Source organism: Triturus cristatus, chromosome 5_2 (assembly GCF_964204655.1).
Source record: "Triturus cristatus chromosome 5_2, aTriCri1.1, whole genome shotgun sequence".
Taxonomy (NCBI): domain Eukaryota; kingdom Metazoa; phylum Chordata; class Amphibia; order Caudata; family Salamandridae; genus Triturus; species Triturus cristatus.
Genome location: NC_140588.1, coordinates 284,751,469 through 284,765,062, shown reverse-complemented (window position 1 = coordinate 284,765,062; position 13,594 = coordinate 284,751,469).

Genomic DNA, 13,594 nt, shown 5'->3' with positions numbered 1-13,594 from the left:
TCATCCAACAAAGTGCGACAACTCGTCTAGCAATAAGCAATGCCATGTCAACTAAGCGTCGCTGAGCCACCGAAAGAGGCCTTGAGTACCCCAGCAACACCAGAGCGGGGTCGGGGGGAACCTCAGTGCCCAAGATCCGGCTTAACTCTGCAAAGACCTCCGTCCAGAACTTCGCCATTCCCGGGCATAACCAGGCCATATGCATAAAGTCGGCCACAGGATAGTGGCAACGCTCACACTCCGCTGACGGCCTGAGCCCATACCTATGCAGCCGTTTCGGGGTATAGTACACCCTCTGTAGGAACTTAAAATGCACCAACCTGTGCCGGCCGCTGAGCGAAATCTTCTTGGTGCTAGCACAGCAATATCTCCACATCTCGTCCGTGAGTTCCAGTTGTAGGTCCTCTTGCCAGGCTAGCCGCGCCACGTCATACTGATGCGCCAAGAGCCCGTCTCCTATTCTTTTAAGATTCGAGATCAATCTTGGTGGGGCTACCGTTTTGATTACATAGGTAAGTTCCGGAACCACCGGGGGCTCCACCATGCCCGGGCTCAGCGCAGCCGAAAGAGCCCGACGGACCCTATGGAACTGAAAACGCTGCAGGAGCGTGGGGGTGGACTGAGCCAGCTCGAGCTGGTCCCAAGTTCTGGCAACCCCGTCCAAAAATAAATCTTCCATCCGCACGATGCCCAACGCTTTCAACGCCTGAATCACTCCCCTCTCCCGCAGTGGCGGGAGCCAAGTTGCCCATTCCACCGGTAGCAGAGGTGAGTACAGCAATGTACAGCCATGCGCCTTCCTCAACTCCTGCCACGCATGCGTCGTGGCTGTGAGGGAGTCCAGGCTCCCGGCCGAGCGGCCCGCAGGCTGGAAGGCGACCGCAGGCAATGGGAGCGGGTCCGCAAACAGACGTTCCATAATAACATGAGGGACATCCGCGCTGGCATGTATCCACGTGTGGAGGTGCGCCGCCTGCGCGACCCTGTAATATCTTTCCATGTCCGGAGCACCCAGCCCCCCCATGTCATACGGAAGGGTTAACACCTTCCACTGTACTCTAGGCTGTTTGCCCCCCCACGCCAATGTGATCAGGGTGTGAGTCAGCTGCTTAAAAAAGGCCTTAGACAGTACTATGGGTATGTTGGTAAAGAGGAACAAAAATCTCGGTAAGATGACCATCTTCATGATGGCTATTCTGCCCAGCAGCGACAACGGCAGTCGATTCCACGACTCGACATCGTCTACCAATTTAGCGTAGGCTACGCCATAGTTTTCTCTGAGAAGCACCTCAGGGTCTTTGTGTAACTGTATCCCTAAGTATCTGACCGAGTCTGTAGTCCATTGCAGTGGGAATTCCATCGGGAACTGGGTCGTTACCGGCGTCAGCGGGAACGCCAGCGACTTGTTTCAATTCACTCGAAGGCCAGATAGCTCTCCGAACCTAACCACTTCGCGCAAGACTGACGAAAGGTTCTCCTCCGGGTCGCGGACATAAAGCAGCTTATCATCTGCGTAGGCAGAGATACCTATTTGGTATGTAGGGAAATTAATGCCCTCGTACCGGTGATATTCCCTGATCGCGCAAGCCAATGGTTCCGCCACCAGGGCATAAAGGAGCGGGGAGAGGGGGCAGCCTTGCCTTGTCCCTCTGCCGATCCCAAAGGCCTCTGTTACCTGGTCGCCCATACGGAGCCTGGCTGTAGGCTGGTAGTATAGTGCTCCAAGCATCTGCAGAAAGGGCTCACCCAAGCCTATCTTGCGCAGCACTCGTACCATAAAGGGCCACTCCACCGAGTCGAAGGCCTTCTCCATATCAAGGAAAATGGCCAAGGCCTTGGCGTCCGGGCGCACATGTTGCATTGTCCCCAGGACTGTGCGGATGTTATACGTGAGGTTCCTGGCCGGTATAAATCCAGCCTGCTCCGGCGCCACCAGCTCCGGCACCAGCAGCGCCAAGCGCGTGGCAAGCACCTTGGCATATATTTTCACATCCACATTTAGAAGCGAGAGCGGCCGATACGACCCGCACTCGTTAGGGGGCCTCCCTGGCTTCAGGATGGTAACTAGCAGTGCCTCACGCATAGTGTCCGGCATGTAGCCCTCCTGACAGATGGTATCAAACAGGGTGATCAGATGAGGAAGGAGCTTATCTTTGAAGGCCTTATAGAAGGCCACAGTCAGCCCATCAGCCCCAGGGGCGCTGCCCGCCCGCATTCCCTCTAGTGCCTCCAAGATCTCGTCCTGCTGAATAGGGAGCGACAGGAATTCCCTCTGGGAGTCAGATAAGAAGGGCATTTTGATGTAACTGAGGTAATCGTCTATTTCCTCCTCCATCTGGGTAGACCTGGCTGCGTATAGTCCCGCGTAGTAGTTCTTAAACTCGGCATTAATCGCCCCCGCCTCGGAGACCACCTTACAATCCCCAGTAATCAACTCGTCGATGACCAGGGGTTTCCTGCTGTTTCTCAGTATTCTAGCTAGCAGTGCTCCCGGGCGCTCGCTCTCCCCGTATGCGCGGGCCGTGGCGTATTTGCCCATATGCCTTACCTCCCTGTCCGCCTCCTTATGGTATTCCGAAATTAGCGCTTGAATCTGGGCCTCCACCTCTGTATCGACAGACGACTGTCGACTCTCCTCCAGCTGCGCCAGCTGGGCCTCTATCGCCTTAAGGCTCCCCCGTAAAGATCGGAGAACACCAGAATGCTTGGCCATGGCCATGCCTCTGATGTATGCTTTGAACGAGTCCCAGATCGTGTGGAAACTTTGAACCGAGCCCAAATTGGTGGCGAAGAAGGTCTCTATGTCCTCCGCCAGTTCACCCCGGAAAACCTCATCTAGTAGCGAATACGGCGGAAACCTCCAAGTGAATGGAGGGATACGTTTAACCGGGGTGTCCAATACGAGGAGCGGCGGGGAGTGATCTGAAAGCGTACGCGGGAGGACCTCACAACTCTTAACCAACGCAAATATCGGCTGCGACGCTAGCCAATAATCTATTCTGGTGTGGACATCGTGGTAAGCAGAGTAGTGCGTATACCCCCCTCTACCCGGGTGCCCTTGCCTCCAGACGTCCACCAAGTCTAGTCTGGTGAGCTCCGCCTGCATGAGTGATGCCGCTGCCGCCGGGCGACGCGTCGGGCCGGAGGAGCGATCCAAAGCTGGGTCAAACGTAAAGTTAAAGTCACCCCCCACACCATACTGGCACCCGCGTAGCGGCGACAGCTGACGGCCAACGCTGCATAGAACTCGGGGTTGTCATAGTTGGGGTCGTACACGTTTACTACTATGAGGTCATGACCTTTCCCAGCACATCTGGCAATCAGATATCGCCCGTCCGAGTCCGCCTCCAGCACTGTCAACACTAACCTGGAACAGGGATTCACCCAGGTAATCACCCCTCTGGAGTGCGAGGTAAAGCCAGCCGCCACGCAGGTGCCCGCCAAGCCCCTCGCATTTAGTATAGGACTCGCTAGTGGGAGGTGCGTCTCCTGCAAGAGCGCCAGATCGATATGATGTCTATTCAAGTAACTCAGCACTTTTCTCAATTTGCGGAAGTCATTCAATCCCCGAACATTCCATGTCAGCGCCCTTAGGGAAGCATTGTCTTTGTCGCCAGTCAAATCCCTAGGGTCTCCCATTGCAGGTACGCCGCGCATCAGCAAGCTCATCCCAATCGATCCAGTGAGTCGCGTCCCTCATCAATAACCGCAAGACACACCCATCCAAAAACCACGCCAAGAAACAGTCCGCCTGCCATAGCACAGCGCGCGCAATCCCCCAAACCCCAACTCCAACCCTCCCACCCACCCACAGCCGACCTCCCCCAACCTGGCCAGACAGTTCCCAAAAACACCCTCCCCCACCCCCAAAACAAGCACTCCTCGCAAACATCCCACCAATCACACCCCTCCTCATCCTACAAGACAACTGCGCTGGGGCCAAGGTCGCCAGGCGTTTTGAAAGTCGCAATCAGGCAACAGGTCAGCCCTAAGCGCTCCCCCGCCGCCCCGCCCTCAGGAAACCCAGCTGCTTGGCGAGCTACTTCCCATTCACTCTCCCAGATGGCAGTGAGCCCCCCACCGTTTTTACCCAACGACAGATCTCAGTAGTCACCCCACCCACTCAGGCCCGAGTAGGACTCCATCCATTCCACACCCAACATGAGGGACAGCAGGCAGCCTGCCACCTCCCAGCGTCTAGTCCCCAATAGATCAGTGACCTGTGCAATATATGAAAACATCATCGTTCTGGTGGCAATAACAAAATAGTCATCAGAAGGGGTGCCCCACAGAACTTAAGCATCTGTTCTTCAAACGGCAAGTAGAGAGCCGGACACAGGCATCTCTGGCCATCATACCACCCACAAGCGACATGTGAGGCCAAGCAGGCCATTTGCGAACCGCGTCAGGCCCTCCATCCGCACCTAGTCCTGCCCTTCCCGGCCCGAGGCTCCCTCCAAAGCGTCCCCTTGGCTTCTGGGGCCATTCTGCCGCTCCCTAGACCATACCTTCAGGGATTTCTGCAGTTCTCTCGGGTCCGTGAAGAAGTGGGAATGTCCCTGCCTGTTGATCCGGAGCCGAGCCGGATAGAGCATGGCATAGTCCAGGCCAAGGTCCCACAGCTGTTGCTTATAAGGTGCAAACTGTCGTCTCTCCTCTTGCACTTTTGCCGTGAAGTCAGGGAAAATCGAGATGTCCATGCCCTCGTAGCGCAGCTTGCCTTTTTCCCTGGCCACCCGGAGAGCCACATCCCTGTCCCTGTAATTCAGGAGCTTCGCGATGATCGGCCGTGCTGGTGCACCCGGCCGGGGGTGCTGGCCCAACGATCTGTGTGCCCTCTCGACCACAAACATGGGCGAGAACACATCGTCGCCCAGCAATGTCCGCAAAAGTTTTTCAATGAAAAGCTCCATCTTACCGGTCGGGGTAGACTCCGCCACTCCTGTTATGCGAATGTTCGACCGTCTGGACCTGGCCTCCAAGTCCTCGGACTTGTCTTGGATGACCTGTAGCAGCTTGCTGAGCTGTTTGCGGTCCGCGTCCCACTCTGTTTGGGCCTCTTCCACCTTCATGATTCTGCTTTCGGCCGTGTCCAACCTCTCCGCGTTCTTGTCAACGCGCTCCGACATACGGTCCATGCGATAGGTGAGCGCATCCAGTTTGGCGTCAATAGCAGTCAGACTACCCTGCAGGCCCTTCTCCATCGCCACCAGCATCTCCCTGATGTCCGTGCCCGACGAGGTCTCCGCACCTGCCCCGCCTGTAGGTGCCTCCTGCCCCGCGCCAGCGCTTGTGGCCCCCTTCGGCTTGCGCGGGTCAAACGAGAGTTTGTGCTGCGTTTTATCGCCCTTCACCATGGCTGCGCCTCTTAGCCTCCACTCTACCAGGCCCGAAGTCCTCAGTCAGGGCAACTCTGCAGAATCCGGGATCGTCAATTGGAGCTGGTACGTAAGGAAACACCCGGGGAGGTCCACCAGACCCTCGTCTAGGCCAACTGCTCTAGGCCCTCCCGCGGCCGGGCTCACGCCGCCAAGGAGATCCCACGCTGGAGGGTGGTCTCGCCGCGGGTCACTCCAGGCGGTCACCAGGGTCACCACTCCGCTGTTCTGGGCTCCCCGGCTCCGCCACTGACGCCAGGGTGTCGCGCCCCAGGGGGCAAACAAGCCGGAGACTCTTCACCCTGCACGTGGCCTGGTTCCGCACACCCAGTCTCCCAGGCCCGATTGGTTCAGTCACCTGGGGGATTCGCCGACGGGAGCCGCCCTGTCCCTCCGGAGTCCAGGCACCGCACACCAGGTCACCCCCAGGAGGCCACGCCGCTCAATGTTGTCCGCGCCACCAGGGCCGCTCGTCGCCGATGTCCCCCGGGCTCCCAGTCCGGTGCGGACGGCTCCGCCAGCGCCAATCACCACAAGGCCAGGGGCAGGGGGCCCCGAATACTCTCCAGTGCGAGAGGGGGCTCCGCGATGTCGTATCCGCTTCCGCCAGTCCCCGCAGCCGTCCCTCCGCAAGGGTCTCCGAGAGACCGGGACCACGCCCCACAGCTCTGCCGCACGCCGAAGCACGCAGCGCGGGCTTCCGCCGACTACAGGACGAGGACTGTGGCCCAGCTCTGCGCGCCGCTCTCCATCACCCTCGCGTGCTCCTGTCATCTTCTCCGAGGGCAGCCGAGCTCAGTTTCTTCGGCCGCTAGCACCCGTAGGGGTTCCCACTGTCTCAGGGCCGTGTAGCTCAGCAGCAGAGGATAATTACACGGATTTTGTGAGGAACGAGGCAGGGAGCGCCGCGCTCACACGTCCGCCATCTACGCCGGCAAGCTCCGCCCCCCCGGCTGTTATACTCCTGTTACCAAAGACCATGTACTTGGTTTTATTATTATAAATTTCCAGGACATGGTCAGAGAAATGTGTTACATTTGTCCGAGAGACTCGACTAACCACGGGGAGTGTTTGATAGTAACAAAGTGTCATCTGCAAAAAGGAGACATGGTATTTTGTAATCCTTCACCTTTGGGGAGTCATTTTCACAATTTAAGAGATAGAGTATGCCGCCATTTATTTACAAGAGAAAAAATGTTGGGGCCAAGATTCACCATTGTCAAACACCTGTCCTGACTGGAATGTCTTCCGTCAATTCCCCTGCAGGGCCCCACCTAACCCTCGCAAAATTATCTGTGTATAATGCTTGCATCGGGAACAGTACGCAGGATCCTGATCTTGTGGATGGCCACCCACAATTATGCCCTAGGGACAAGATCGACTGCAGCTTGCAGAACCATGAACGCAACATACAGCAATCCTCTATCTATGTCTACTACCTCCACTTATTGGACAGAAATCAGACAATCTGATCTATAGCATGTAAGTGGGATAATACTTTGGCTTGGGAAATCCAGTCCCATAGCCTAGATAAGAATTGCACGCTGTACACTTTCTGGATATTGTCAATCAGACTTATTGGTCTGAAATTTCCAGGTGTGGTTTTATCACCCTTATTTTGTATATAGGTATTATTTACGCTCCTTTCCAGGACCATGGGATCAGTGCCCCAGCCATCAATGCGTTTGACAGGGAGTTTATATAGGGTTCCCAGATCTGGGGTTCTTTCTGGAATAAATCTGATGGGATTCTATCGAGACCTGGGGCTTTTCTGGATTTCTGGGTCTGGATTGCATCTAAATTTTTATTTAGAGTGAATGACTTGACCTCCTCTCCAGGGAAACCAATAGTAAGAGCTGGCAAAGTCTCTAATATCCTGTCGCCCAATCTTGCCACCTCAAAGAGTGTCAAGAAGTGGTTCACCCAAACCTCTGGGGGATATGGCAATTTTTGTGGGATAAATCTCTATGGCCATCATGTGTAACTAACTGCCAAAAGTTCTTGTTGTCTCTAAGCCTGACCGCCTCTTATAAATCATCCCATATGATAGCCCCCCATTGGGCTTTACTGGTTTTAATAGCTCTGGTGTACCCCCATCTAGACTCAATAATGAGTGCTCTTTGATGACCCTTTAGGGCATCGACCAGGGCCTTCTTAGCGATTTTGCGTGATTCTTTGAACCACTCATTAACTCTTGGTCTTCTGGGTCCCCATCCAATTTTGAAGTTCTTTACAAACAGTTTGCCAATTTTTGAAAAAAAATTATCTTGCATTGTGATGATCAGAGTAGATGTTAAAACATGGCACTCAAACGTTTGCAATTCTTCTCACTCAAATGTATAGATTTCTATTATGGTCTCTTTGGATCTGGAAAGAACCTCTCATTTTACCTTGCGTTTGTTATTACTAGTCACCACAGCATTATATGGTTCAGGAGGGATTAAGCTTTGCCTTTCCCTTATCAGTGACTTATCCCAGAAAAATAGGCATAATGATAGCCTCTGTGTCTTTAATGAAATCCAGATTCTCTTGTCATGGTAATAGGAGAATCACAATTTCAACTACATGCAAGAAACAACATATAATGTTGCAGCTTAATCTATGGAAACAAGCATACTTCACAAATTCTGTGTTGCAAACTGGACTACTTGTATCTATCAATTTATATATTAAGCATACTGATGGAATGAGTGCCAGGCCTAAGAGCATCGGAGCGCTTCACAAATAATATTATACAGAGCATAAACAGATGTGCAATAATTTGAGTGTTATGAAGCTTGCACATAAATATGAGGGTACACAGGTAAAGGTCACAAGATCAAGCTACATAATGCAGGTCTAGTAGGCACTATTAACATCCATATGTGATTGTTTAATTCTGTCCTACTTGGCATCCTCATTCCTTTACAGGAGGAAGTTGACAATAATCAAATCTACGCAGCTGCAACTAATTCATCTGATACTTTGCTAAAATCCCTATTCCTGTTGAAGGCAATGTTACTCTGTTCTCAATGGTGGATCCTCTAATAAAGACTAAAATAAAAATTGCAATGCTGAACCCTTTTGCATTGATCAAATAGATGGTTTGGGAACTATTTATCATATTTTACATGCAACTGTTGTTGAGACCTGCCCGGTTTTGCTAGAAAATGCAAGCAAACATTTGATAGAGGAATCTGAAAAGGGAAAAAAATCTGAAACTTGTAATGTAGTAGTAAGTTTGTTCAAATTCTGTTGGGTCATCAAGCAGGAGGTGGAAATTGAAATTTTACCATCCAGCTGCTGAACTGAAGTGAGGAGAAACTCAACATTCTTACTGAGCATGGGTTTAAGGTAAACCCCTCAACATAATTAGGAGGGAACTAAATTGTTGTCTTATTTTGGTATTCAGACAAAATATCGAAAATAAAATATCGAGAGGCAAAAATATCAAGTTTTGAATATTGTAATGCAGCAACATCGCGTGCAAGAATACTGTGGATGAGAATATCGACTTTAAGGTAACTAATATCAATGTAAAAAATATCTATGTTTTTAATATAGTTTACAAAAATATAGTTGTTAATAATATAGTTTTTAAATTATTTTTATGTATTGTAGGATATATTTTAATTGTAAATGTTATAAGTTGTTTGTGTAAGTAATATTAATGTGTTTTTTAATACAGTTGGTTAAATTTTACTTGATTTTTAAATTTAATAGATTCGTTTATTGTTATTTTTAGTGCCATAGCAGTTTGTGGGGTTTATAAGGGTACAGGGTGGGAAGTAAATGCATTATAATTAATTATTATTTAAAGAATATTATTTATTTAATTGCTAATTATGTTAATTGTGTACTTTTTTATTACTTTAAGTTGTAGGTGCGGGGGCATGGCCAAGATGGCGACAGGAGCGGACGCTGCTTAGAGGAGCTCTGCGCCCACCCACGACATAATCCTTAACGATCCTACCCATCAGGACCCCCACACTTGAAAAAACGCCTTCTTTGTTGCAGTGAGGGCGGCAGACGCTCGCCGAGAGGTCTTGGTGGTCAAGGACCGACTCGGGAGAGAATCGACTGGTGGCTCGGGCAAGGCCGCGTGAGCGGCTGTGGAGCAGGCCCAGGTCGTGATCAAACATTGAGGAGGACTGCTGAGCTGGAGAGGTGCGATACCCCCGGCAACAACGGTGGGACCTTCCCACCTAACCAATCCTTGGGACTGCAGTCGGCAAATCGAGTGAGGCTCCAGCACCAGAGGTGAGGTGGGGGATCATCTGCTGGCAGACTGCGGCCCAGCCGGAGTCTCCCGTGACCTGGGGGCCGGGGCCGGAGCTACAGTCAAAGATCGCGCTGGCGTGGCGCTAATCAGGCCGAGGCTGTGTCCGGTACCCGGTGTGGCTCCCTCTGGGAAAGTGCAGGCCGACACGCAATTTCTGAGTTCTACTTTTGCCAGACCTGGAGCCTGTGTGACCAGGGGCTTGCCTTGGCCCCATTTTTTTCAAATTGGACTGGACGCCGAGGGTTTTGACTGATGGACTGATTGCCCCCTGCTTTCATGACTGAGACCGTGGCCTGAGGTCCGTGGCCATTCCACAAGGTTTCCTCAAGGGCATCAACTCCATTAGCAGGGGATCGCCTCTGCCAAGTCCCCCCCATGTACTGTATTGTGGAGCTGTTCTCTGCAGATCTGGAGATGCAAAGGGCCCCCCTGAGACCTTTGGCAATGCACCGGCAGGGTGCATCGGGGGACCTGAGGTCAGGCCTGAGCTCCTATACTAAGGTGAGGTGGAGCCATGGGGGGGGGCAGTGACGCCTGCCGCACTGGTCATATACGTGCTGGGGTATAGAGAGACTTCCATGTTGAGCCCCTCCATAGGTGGCGAAGAAGTATCTGGGGAGACTTGCAGGCCACGTAGGTGTGGCCCTAGCTGATATAGAAGTTGCTGTCTATCACGTGGCACTTGATTAATACACCCAGAGTGAATACCTGTACTAGCAGAAACACACAGGAGAGGGCCCATTATTTGGGTGCACAGACATTTTAAGCAGCAGACCAGGGGCCCCGTAAGTGTGAACCACGTGACCTGGCCCACAACTTGTGTGCTAGTGGGGGGATACTGGAGCGGAGAGTCGGTGGACATAACGGGCAGAGTATTCAGCAATGGGCAAGGATCGCCTGTCAAGAGCCGTCCATCAAACAAAGATGGACCAGTATGCAGCTCCAAGTGTACCCCCAAAGACCACTTAGGTGCCCGGCATTTTGACGGGGGGGCTGTGACGTAACCTGAGCCTACGGGATCCTAGATTTTGGCTGCTATCGAAGCCTCAAGTGTGAAAGTACAGGCGAAGATTGACGCGGTTTCCCAGGATGGGTTACTGAGAGCAGACCTCCGCACTATCGCAGAGTGGTCCCTAGTCATGGAGCAAACAGTTACTGAGCTACGGGAGGAGTCCTCGGCCCTAAAGGTGACTCACACTGAGCTCTCACACAAAATAATGTCTCTGGAGCGCCTTGCCGAGGATGTGGAAGGGAGGTCCCGCAGATGTAATCTGCATTTTGTGGGTATCCTGGAGAAAGTGAAAGGGAGGGAACCAGAACTTTTTCTCAAAAAATGGATAAGGGAGGCACTGCCCACCGCCAAACATTCCTCTGTTTTCATCATACAACGAGCGCACCGGGCGCTCACTGCACCTCCCCCACCAGGGGCCCCATCCAGGACACTCATTGCCCGGATCCTCAATTATAGCGATAGAGGCAGTATCCTCAGGGCAGCACAACGAGAAGGGGATCCGGCATTCGAAAATCCAAAAATTTGCATCTTTCCAAATTACACCCGCTTGGTTCAGCAACAGAGGGCATCTTCCTTGGAGTCAAGCAAACATTGAGTGCCATTGACCTTCAATACATGCTTCTCTACCCAGCAAAACTGAAAGTCCTACATGCGGATCGTGCACACTTCTTTACGACACCAGAAGAGGTGTGGGATTGGTTGGAGGTGCATGGAGAGGGAAGAGTGCTGAGGGGTCGAGCGGTGGCAAGATCCTTGGGTACGAAGTTATTTAAGGTATGGTAAAAGTAAGTATAGTTATTCTTTTTTTTTTACTTTTTTTAATGGTATGTGTTAAATGTTGTTATTGTTTTTAATTGTAAATAACATTATTTTTGTTTGTTGTTATTACTGTGAGAATATAGGTCTTTATTTTGATAGAGGGTGGTCAGTCCACCATCTGCTATCACGGCGGTCAGAAAACTGCTTGACAAGCAGGAGGCAGTCCAACCCCCCAATTACGATAGGACCGCTGTGCTCTCATCAGAAAGTGCACTTTAACACTACAGCTCAGGAAAAGGGCTTCCTGCTCATCCATGCCCCGTATGCCAGGTACCATGTGGTGCTTGCCACATGGTGCATGGATGTGAGTGGGGGCACTACATGTGCCCCCAGGGCCACTTTGCATTGGCCCTTGGGGTATGGGGGCCCTATGTGCAGCCCCCAAAGTCCGTTTCCGACAGCCTTTTCATCGTGGTCTGACCACCATGAAAAGGCTGTCACGAAGGGACAACGTAATCACACGGTGAGGCTTTGGCACTGCCTCCATTTGGGATCATGATTCCAACCGCCACCCCGTCGGGATCAGTAGATTCTGTTGGAGGCAGCAGTGTGATCCCTATCCATCAATAGTCCGAGCACCTGCATCGTAATGCGCCTGTCTGTAGGTGGGACCATCACCGACGGCATGTCAGTTGAAATCCCACCAATATCATAATCAACCCCATAGCATGGTAATTTAATTATATGAACAATATTTGTTAATATTTAAAATATTTATTAAACATTGTAATAAATATGTAATTTTTTTACATACTTCTTTGAATTTATATTTCTATTTTCTTTTTTAAATATTTCTACTTCTTGCTATTTCATGTAGTTTTTAAAATACTTTACTTCTTTGAAGTTAACTACGGTCTCTCTACTGCTGCACTGATTGGAGTGGGAGTAGTTAATTTTGTCCAAACCTTTCCCTACTTTTCTATTCAATGGAGTGGGAATAGTACATTTTACCCCTCCACAATCCAACAAAATCCCTACTGTTGCACCAAGTGAAGTGGGAATAGTAATTTAAACCCCTTCTGAGTCCAACGCATTCGCTACTGTTGCACAGACTGGAGTGGTATGTCATCATCTTCTCCATGTTAGCATGAGCACGCTGCAGATAGTCCGCTGCTTTGCAAACGTTACTACATGAGTTTGTTTTGCAAATGTCTCTTCAGCTGTTTTCACATGAGAACTTGTAGCTGTGCTCAAATTTTGCATGTTCCTGGGATTTAGTCTGAACATTGTGAACAAGGTCGAACAACAATGCCCCTTGTTATTCTGTTCTGGTCAGGCCCTAGCACCTACCAAATCATACAACTGCAGCTGTTGTTTGAGAATACGTACTTTGGTTTTATTGGAATACAAAAATAGGTAGCACACACTTCGAGAGGGATCTTTCCAGGGAGAAGAGCAAGACAGCCCCTATGATATAGGTCGACCATCTTTAGACTGAGATACCGGGTCTGCAGATAACGCCCAGAGATCTTCTGATATATAATCATTCTGCTTCAATACAAGGCGCGGAAGAATAGGCTACACTGTTTTTTTTTATAATGACAGCTCCTTTCATGATATACGGACTAATTACTATGCTTACCATATTGGTGGTATGCATTTTCCTGCTTGTTGTGGCACGTATACTGCATATTAGAGCACGTTAGTTAAAATAAATATTTTAAACTTGTTTGTTTCTCTGTCTCTTATTGTGGACAAGTACAAGAGTGTGAGCGAAAGGGTGTGTCTTATGACCGCAATTCCTGAGACAGTCGGGAGTGTTGTGTTCTGGGGTGTTTAATAACTTGTTTCTCTGTGAGTGAGTAGGAAAGCAAGTGAGACACTATAGCTAGTCGGTCCTGGGCTAATGGGTACTAAGGTGGTAGGATGACTTAGTCCCTATACACTAAGATCCCATAATCCTATGATATTTCTGTTTGCTAAGAGCCCATGCAACAATTTATATTCAGTAATGTTTGTATTTTAAATGTTATTATAGTTGACATTTTTTAGGTGTACTTCAATTTGTTTGTTGTAAAAAATATTTCTAGTTTATTTGTTACTGTTATAAATTTATTGTGGATATATATATATATATATTAAGTTTACAAAAAACTAGTATTTTGTAATATAAGTTAAAATTAT